The following is a 9,677-nucleotide window of genomic DNA, read 5'->3' as shown; positions in this document are numbered from 1 at the left end:
ATAACTGCATCTAAATTCTTTTATAGATATAGTTCTCAAATCTGATTATTTTTTGCTTCTTTGCCACCATCCTTTTTCTCTTAATGGTGGCTTTAAGGCCATCAGGCTTTAGAAGAAAGGCCAACACTTTAATTTATTCTTTGCTACATGTCTCAATCTTGTTTTTGAGATAGGGTCTCACTATGTAGTCCTAGCTGGCTTAGAACTCACTGTGTAGCTTACACTGGCCTCAAACCTACAGTGATCCTCCTGCCTCTGTCTCCCAAGTGCTAGGATTATAAGTATTTACTACCATGCCCAGCCATTCTTAATGGCTCTTTGTGGCATAAAGTTTTTCTCAATCTTCTTTTCTTGTTCTTTTAGTTTCCATATTTCTGGGTTCTCTTTATTCCTTTTCATTTTTATTTGAGACCAGCCAATTCTTATTTGAGAGAATCTTATTTGCTAAAATCTTGTTATGGTAAATACATCAGAAACAACCATAATACATGGTTAACTTTTTCCCCAGTGTTTTTGCCTAGACCAATAATGGCAAACCTTTTAGAGAATGAGTGCCCAAACTGCTACCCAAACCCACCCATGAAGTGCCAACATTGCAATAAACCTGAATACTGAGGTTTTAGTTTAGAAAAACCAACTCATACATTAACATCTTTTGTCTTAAAAATATAATAACATGTGCTATAGGCTCATCACTACTGCCCTCAATATTACATAATTATTATAAGATTTTAGCCTAACAATGTAGGAGCTAGCAAAACAGTCTCTGTAAGGCGGTTATTTTTTGTTTCTAATGTTGGAGCTATTTTACCTTTTATTAAAGGCCATTACATTTCCATTACATTACATATTGGCTTTTTTTCAATTCGAGAAAGAATAAAATCATAGCCAGATGCTTTGTATGAGCAAGTTTATTAAATGGCTGCTCTCTTTAAAATGTAAGCTTTAAAACTGGCAGCTGTTCCAAGCTGGCTTAGCTTCTTTAACAGTTGTTGGTAAAGACAGCCATCTAGTGGAAAGAGTTTCATTTAAATTTTTTTTTTTTTTTTTTTTTTTTTTTTTTTTTAGTTCCACTTAATTTTTTTAGTCCTGGAGATTGAACCTAGGGCCTGCCCACTAAGCTACATCCCCAGATCCTTGCTTCCTTCCTTCCTCTCCTCTCCTCTCCTCTCTCCATCCTTCCTTCCTTCCTTCCTTTCTTTCTTTCAACAGGGTCTCGCTAAGTTGTTCAGTTTCTCAGGCTGGGCTCAACCTTGTGAGCCTTTTGCCTCAGCCTCGCAGAATGCTGTCATTACAGATGTAAGCCACTATGCCCATTTCTACTAATTTTTAAGACCAACAAATAAAATGAACGTAAATCCTTAGTCCAGTTGCAAAGCTTTAAAAAAAGTATATAAAAAGTATCCAGTATTCAGATGCTTTTTATCTTATATCAAAGTCTGCAAGTGAAGAGAAGGAAGGACAGATTGTAAATTAAGGAGAGAAATTGCTGCTTCGTGCATTAGTCTAGGGAATAGAGTGCCATTAGGATAGAAAGAACACTGGACTCAAATATGCATTGCTTTGGGCTGTTTTGAATGCTGTCTAAGGTGATAAGAAAGAGATAATTTTGTAGCGTAGCAGAAAGTTTTTTGATGTGATCCTCTCACCAGCGCCTAGCCATAGTTTCAGAAGTGCAGTTAGTTGGCAGCCTTCAGTGCAGTAAGTTTCAAGATAAGTTTTCCTTTAAATTGACAGTTTCAATAACTAAAGCCTTATGATATACCAAAACACTGAAAGTTCTCAGATTCAGAGAAGGAATGGTCTAAAGCAAATCCTGAATTATGAACTTGAAGATCTGAGATAAATCTGCTTTTGGTATTTATAATCTGTATGGCTTCACTCATTTTGCTTAACCAGATTAGCTCTCTGGTTTTAAAAAATAGCAGTGATAACATGTATCCCTGTGATTTGTATTTTGGAAGAGAATAGCTGTCTCTTTGATTCTTTGGATGCTAGTGATGAATCAGTGATATTCGGAGATATACAGTCAATCTCCATCCATCCATGTTTAATTTTTGTGGTCTATGGAGCATATGCAGTTCTCCAATTGTAGGTTGAAAAAGTCATTAGCATTTTCAAAACTAAAGAGTAAAATTATTAATAATCTCAGATAGGTTTGATTATGGATGTCTTGAGCTATATATCAGATTTTATATATAAATTTTTTTCTTAGTCTTTTTTTCTTCCGAATTAGAAAAGGCTAATTCATAATTATGAGTCATGAGAAATGGGAACATAAGGCACCTCATCTTTGGCAATGGTGCCAAACACTCTCACTGGAGGAAAGAGCTTCTTTAATAAATGGCGCTGAGAAAACTGGATTTTAATTTGCCAAATATTAAAACTACACCCATATCTTTCACCCTGCATTAAACTAAAATGTAAATGGATCAGAGATCTAAATATTAAAACAAACACTGAAGAGAGGTTAGGTAGAACTCTTGAAGACACTAGCATAGGAAAAGACTTTATGAACAAAACCTCAGTTGCACAGGAACTAGAACAAAGAATCAACATCTTTGTTGATTCTCATCTTATTGAAAAGCTTCTGCACAGCAGGAGAAAACACCAACAGAGGAAGAGACATCCTACAATGTGGGAAAATGTTTTTACCACCTGTTCCTCAGACAAAGGACTTCCATGTAGAATATATAAAGAACTTTAAAAAACCAGAACCCCCAAATTTAAAGATCAATCCAAAAACGGGCTTCTGAAATGAATAGACAATTCTCAGATAAAGAAATAGAATCAGCAAATAAATGTGAAAAAATATTCAACATCACTGGTCATGCAAGAGATGCAGATGAAAACAACACTGAGATTCCATCCCACTCCAGAAAGAATGGCTGCTATCAAGAAATTAACTAACAACAAATGCTGATGGGGCTGTGGGGAGAAAGGAACCCTTCTCTACTGTTGGTGGGGGTGTAAACTGGTACAAACACTATGGAGATCAGTGTGGGGAGTCCTCAAAAAACTAGGATTAGAGGTCTCATTGGACACAGCTCTTTCCCTGCTGGGTATTTTCCCAAAAGAATTAAAAGCATCATGCCACAGTGATATATAAGCACCCATGTTTATAGCAGCACAATTTGTAATAGCTAAATTTTAGAAACAGTACAAATGCCCATCAACTGGTGATTGGATAAAGTTGTTTTGTTTTTAAATAAAATTGAGTACTACTCAGCCATAAAGAAAGATAAACTTGAGACATTTATAGCTAAATGGATGCACATAGAGGTCACACTCAAGTGAAATAAATAGGACATGCACGCTGATGTGAGAAACTGAAACTGTAAATGAGGACTAAAATGTAAAATAGGTATTATGAAATAGGAAGAAAATGTTCAAAGGGAAAAGGGTACTGGGGGGAAGAAGGGAAAAATTGAAAAAAAGGAAAAAACAGAAACAAAGTTTATACAAATATAGAGGGCTAGAGGGGTTGAAGGGAGGGCAGGGGAAGGGGAAAAAAATAAGAACCAAAATATATCTTGTACAGGTTCAAATTCCTAATGATGAATGTGATCATAAGGTATATCTAAAATATACCAATAAACTCAATAAATAACAACAACAAAAAGAAATGGAAAGAAAAGTTTGCAGACTTTCTCAAATAGTTTTGGACTTTGGGGTTGACTCTGGATCCAGAAAATTTGCAGAAATTTTCCTCTGAACATTATAAATTTTTTCTGATTGGTCAGATGCTAATATTTCCAATGGTTGGTTGTAAGTAGCTCTAAGAAATACATCTCATTTTTTTTAAATCAAAAGAATGCTTTTATCAACTTGAAAAGTAAACAGCATATAAACAAATACTGGACAAGGGCAACCCTGTTATAGAATAACAGCAAGTTCCAAATGAACTTTCAAAACCATAATTTGACAAAAATGCAAAACTAAGTAACAGTGAACACATAATCCAATTTCAAAACTATATACAAACTCAAACATTTTAAATTGAAAAAGACATTAAGCAACACAGTAAGTTATCCCAAACACCAAAATAAAAACCAAAGGTAAATGGTTACCTAACAGAAAAGATGCCTCCAGAAAACAATGCCTCATCAATAATCTATAGGATAGAAACTTCAAGAGATCTTGCTTCATATTTTCAAATGTTTCTGGGTAAAGTTACCTGAAACTGATTCTTAAACCTAGTGTAATTCAGAGTGAGACTGTTGGTGTACAGTCCCGACGCCTCAAATATTCTATTTTGTGAGCGCTTGCTGGCACTGTTACATTCTCAGTATTTACATAGTTATGCGTTGGATCTAGATTATTATGGTAGCCATTTAGAGATGGAGTCTTTGGTCCTAAATTCTCATCTTCATCCCTACTTAGCTTGCGGGCTTCCCAAACAGGAGGCAAAGATGGCAAATTTTCCTAGTTTAATAATGCAGTTCTCCTCTGAGCTGAGTTGTTGATATTCTGGGTATCTGAGGTACTAGTGGATGTCAGTCGACCTCTCCTGATCCCTGAGGCACTAGGGATAGACAGCCCATTTATATTTTTATATAGCAGTTTGTTAACTGGAGGCGCATCTCTGCGTTCATCACTGTCATAGTCAGTGTCCCATTCTGTGTTTGCACCACTTCCACTAACTTGGTTTGTTCCAAGTTGCTCCAGTTTCTCTTTTTCCATTAACTGCTTCTGAACAGGAGTTGGTCCTAAAACAAATTTGACTCCTTTGGGTTCAAGAAGAATCTGAGGGTCTCTGTCTTCAACACTACTGGGTTCTTCTTTTGGTGTGTGCTCTCACCATTTGAAACCCTTGCCTCCAATGGGACATGCGTACCTGCATGGTTTTTTCACTCTTCTTGTACTCCTGTAGTGTTGACATAAGTACGTATTTGTTCCTCAGCCACAAGCAGATGTGTAGATTCTTCACCAACTGAAGGTAAGCGAGCACTTCCCACGGAAGGATGTCTGCTTGAAGGATGAGATGAAGCATCTCCAAATGAGGGATATCGAGGATATCAATTAGGTAAGCTCTGAGCAGCAAACCCTGGAGCTGAGTTTTTGTTAATTGGTTTAAGAAGCTCGTAGGTGTTCGAGGTGTTCTGGGAACCTCTAATTCTGTCTGATGATTGTTTCTTTCTACCACTGGCTCTTCCACTACATTTATACTATTGTTTTGTATAATCTCTTGCAACATGTTAAATAATTCTTCTGTGCCGGCACACTTAAAGGCAAAGATTCCTTGTCCAGTTTGACACTTTCGACCACTTTCAAAAGAGAAAAGGTTTGAGTCATAGCCATAGCGCCGCAGGCAGAGGTAGTGCCATTTTACTGAGTCACGTTTTCGAGTATCTAAAATCAGTTCTGTGTTTGTAAACTCCGTTATGCCAGAACCTAACTCATTCCCATTGTCACCTACATTAATGACCTTAAACTTGTTCCAATGGTTATCTGGGACAGTGTCTTTACATGGACAGCTACAACAGCTACCCATGGCTTCTTCAGAAGACCATGTGAGCACTACATATAGCCATTAATATTCTTAGCCTCTGCTGCTGCATCAGGAGTTTAATCATATTTCAAAATACCATGTTCTCTTTATTTGCTGAGTTAACCTTGTGGAATTCTCTTCTGAGAAAAACATATAATTTTGTTCTAATCTGGCTGAAAAGCCACAGCTGCATCTTATTTTATGACAAATAGACTGTTTCATCCCCTTTGCATCTGGACATCTACTTCTTAATGGCCATCGGGCCAGATGCTGGCGGGGCACAGGGTGCCGATAGGCGGCACGGACCTCCTTGCTCAGACCCGGGCGGGCGGGAGCCCCTACTGGAGCCGACAGAGCGTTAGCGGCTGGGTCCGCAAGGCCTCTCTCCGGCCCGAACCCGTCTAAGAAATACACCTTGATATCCTGTTGCAGTGTATGGTTGTAGTTTTAAAATGGACTAGTAATATATTATGATATATTTATAATTCATATTTCATTCTTAAAAGAAAAGTAAAGAAAATCAAGTATTGGCAGAATGAAATGATTGTCTATTGAATCATTTCATTACAATTCAGTTTTCTCATGAAACCCCAACCATTTAACCTCAGCATTACAAACATAAAGATAATATTTTTACCTTAAAATAAGAAGTTTGGCTAGTCAAGGTACTATGCTTACTGCAGTCATATGTAGCTTAAGGAAGCTATTTAAAATGTCTAAAATGATCTCCACCAGCATTATTAGAACAGAAGCTGTAACAAAAATTTACCCTCACTCTTCGTTGTAAAGGTTTATGTGATCAGCTGGCATACTTTGGCATAAAATGTTGACCCCTTAAAATGTGTTCTTATTGCAAGCTCGTTATATTTATTAGGTACGTCTTGGTCATTGTCAGAGTTGCCAGCATTTCCTGCAATACCGAGTGACGACCAGGAGGCATGTATATCAATTGCTGGCTGTGCTCTGCAACCACAGTGGCTTGTGGATTGTTTAAGCACATCTTCCATTTGCACAGCAGCATATCCCTTGCTTTGTCTATATGTGGCACTCTTTCACCACTAAATCCACTACACATTTTCCACTTCACATCACAGGCTAACAAAATGATTATTAATCATAGATTCTTTTTGGGTAGCATGCATTTTCCATGATAAATGTGTACAGTCAGATACATTCTATCATGTATATAATGCATATAAATAATAGGAGATGATTCCTGATTTTAGTGTTTTTGAGCATTAATATATTGAAATATCTTCTAGCATGGACATGTAATGTAACTGCCTTCCACAGTTATAGTCCAGATACACAGAGTTCAATAGCAGACTCAGACAAACTTTGGTGTATTCTTTCTTTATAAGAGATAGACACCAATTTTATTGATTATGGTTTTTACAAATGTCTTATCAATATTGTAACTCTTACTTGTTTTTACTATAAGGAATTAAACTTTGAGTGATGCCTCTGTAATTCAGTCTCTTTTTTGCCTCATAATCCTCAGTTTAAGATTGGAAATTATTTTGTGCACATTCAGTTACTGGAGAGATAATGATGCTTTAATTTAAAAGTATGACCAGCTCCTCATTAGTATAGTGGTGAGTATCCCCACCTGTCACACAGGAGACCGGGGTTCAATTCCCCGATGGGGAGAGGTTAGTTCATTGCCAGGCATAGGCATAAACCCAGCACTCAGGAGGCTGAGGCAGGAGGATCTCTGTGAGTTCGAGACCAGCCTGGGCTACATAGTGAGTTCCAAGTCAGCATCAACTACATAGTGAGATCCTGTCTCAAAAAACAAAAAACAAACAAACAAACAAAAAAGTATGAAAATATTTGAATGACATTATTTGAAAAACATAATGCTCTAGAGGCTAAGAGCAAGTGGATACTCAATTCTCAGAAATTCTGTAATATTAATCATCATGCTTTTCTTTTGCAAGTTTTGTGTGAAACAGTTACACTGAGACATCCTTATGTAGGCGACTCCAGGTCCCCGCCCGATGCTCGGGTGCCACCTGTGGCGTGCTCACCCTGCTGGCTCTGTTCCAAGATCCAAAGCCTCTGTTACTTTGTTCCTTCCTGACTTGGGGGTAGGGGTGTGACAGGGGATGATGAACAAGGATGAATAATGAAGAGGCACAGAATCAGCTCATAATGCAGGCAGCAGGCAGAGGAGCCCCAGCCTTTGGCTCACTTCACTTTTATTCACCCAAACATGGGCATAAGCAATCAAGTAACAGAACCCTTCTGGTTCCCAATACCCATTAGTACATTCTCTGGTAAACAACCTCAACTGTCTTAACTTTTCCCTAATAAACAATCACCCTTGAGTGCAGCCTTTCTCTTTTGTGCTCACAGAGTAGGTCAATTAGGCCTCTGATCCTCAGCATCCCTGTACCAATTCTAGTTCTGTATTCACATCACAGGCTTGTGATAGAATTCTTTTTTTTGTTTTTGTTCTTGTTCTTTGGTTTGAGACAGGGTCTTACCATGTAGTTCATGCTGGCTTTAAACTCACTGTGTAGCTCAGGTTGGCCTCAAACTCACAGCAGTCCTCTTGCCTCAGCCTCCTGAGTGCTCATGTGCCACTACGTCTGGCTGTGATAGAATTCTTAGTAATAATATTTCTACTGTTGCTTGGCATATTGGTATACACCTGTAATCCCAGCATTCAGCAAGCTGAGTTTGAGGCCAGATTGGGCCACATAGTGAGTTCAAGGCCAACCAGAACTACATGGCAAAATTCTATTGTATTATTATTTTTACACTACAATTAATCATTATTAAACTTTGATATATATATTTTCAATACTGGGATTGAAACCAGTGGAACCACTGAGCTAAATCCTCCACCCAACACTAATCCTTATGAAGGAATCCTGTAGATGGCTATGTGGATGTACGTGTGTGTGTGCATGTGTAGTCATATTTTGTCTTAATTATTTTCCTTGCTGCAGAGACAAAATACTTGAAACCCACAACTTAAACCTTTGGCTCATGTTTTCAGTCCGTAGCTGGCCCACTTCAAAGCAGAGGCCTAGTGAAAGAGCTTGGGTGGAGGAGAGCTGCTCACCTCATGTCAGTGGAGAAGCAGAAAACATGAAGGGAGAAGCAGGGGAAGGAGATGTCTTTCTAGGCCACACCCTCAGTGACTTGCCTTTTCTAACCAGCCTTCACCTCCCAGTACCAATGCAGGTGTAGCACCCACCCCCACTCCACACACCCTGCCTCTGAGCACTTGAGGCTTGGGGCGGGGCAGATATAAACTATAATGTGTTTGTATGCTCAAATTTTTTCAGTTTTTCACTGAGGTATATTTTACACAGGGTAAAATGCACTAATCTTTTTTTGATGATCAGTAAGCTTTAACTACATTATTTAAGATTTGTCCTTTGGTTATCTCCCAGGCAGTCATTAGTTAACAGTCTTGCACTAATCTTAACTGCATTCTACTTGTGGCTATCCTTGAGTGACCATGACACAAATCCTCCACATTGTGAGCATTTCATTCTTTCAGTGAATTGCTGAGTAGTACTCCATTCTATATATCTTTTTGTTTTTATTTTATTTTTTATTTTTTGGTACTAGAATTGAACTCAGGACCTCGTGTTGCCAGGCAAACACTGTGCTGCTAAGCTGCATTCCTGACCCTCATTCTGTGTATCTTTATTTGTTTATCCACCCCTTTAATGGTAGACATATAGTTATCTCTTTTTTTTTTTCTATTTTGAGTACAACTGCTATGAACACTAGTGTGCAAGTCTTTGTGTGGTATATACTGTGTTTTTATTTTTCTTAGCTAGATGTCTAAAATTAGTATTGCTGGGCCATCGTGTTGGTACCATTCATGTTATTAGAAAGTTCCAGTTTTTCAAAGTGGTTGTACCCATATACATAGTCAACCAGCAGTGTGAGTTCCAGTTGATCTGCATCTTCTTTGACACTTGGTTTAGTCAGACTTCTAATTTTAGCTCATGAGTATGTAATGGTATATATTTAAATAAGTGAAAATGTATTTCTGCTTTCAATACTGCATTTGTAGTTTTATTTATGTATTAGTTTTAAATTAGAAGATAAGCTGATATAGAAATGAAGTATTTTTGATCTATTATTGTCCTTTTCCTAGCAATAGCCTGGTTGTTATTGGACCTTCTTATGGTTTAAGATCTATACATATATCTTTTCA

The 9,677-nt window shown here is 37.7% G+C and overlaps 1 pseudogene; it reads right to left on the bottom strand.

Moving 5' to 3' along the window:
• Window positions 1–4,206: 4,206 nt before the first annotated feature.
• LOC104867704 lies at window positions 4,207–5,742 on the bottom strand (annotated as a pseudogene).
• Between the last annotated feature and the right edge of the window lie 3,935 nt (window positions 5,743–9,677).

Source organism: Fukomys damarensis, unplaced genomic scaffold (genome assembly GCF_012274545.1).
Source record: "Fukomys damarensis isolate Sample0158 unplaced genomic scaffold, DMR_v1.0_HiC HiC_scaffold_20, whole genome shotgun sequence".
Classification (NCBI taxonomy): Eukaryota; Metazoa; Chordata; class Mammalia; order Rodentia; family Bathyergidae; genus Fukomys; species Fukomys damarensis.
Note: the sequence above shows the minus strand (reverse complement) of the source record. Positions and strands in the feature narration are given on the sequence as shown.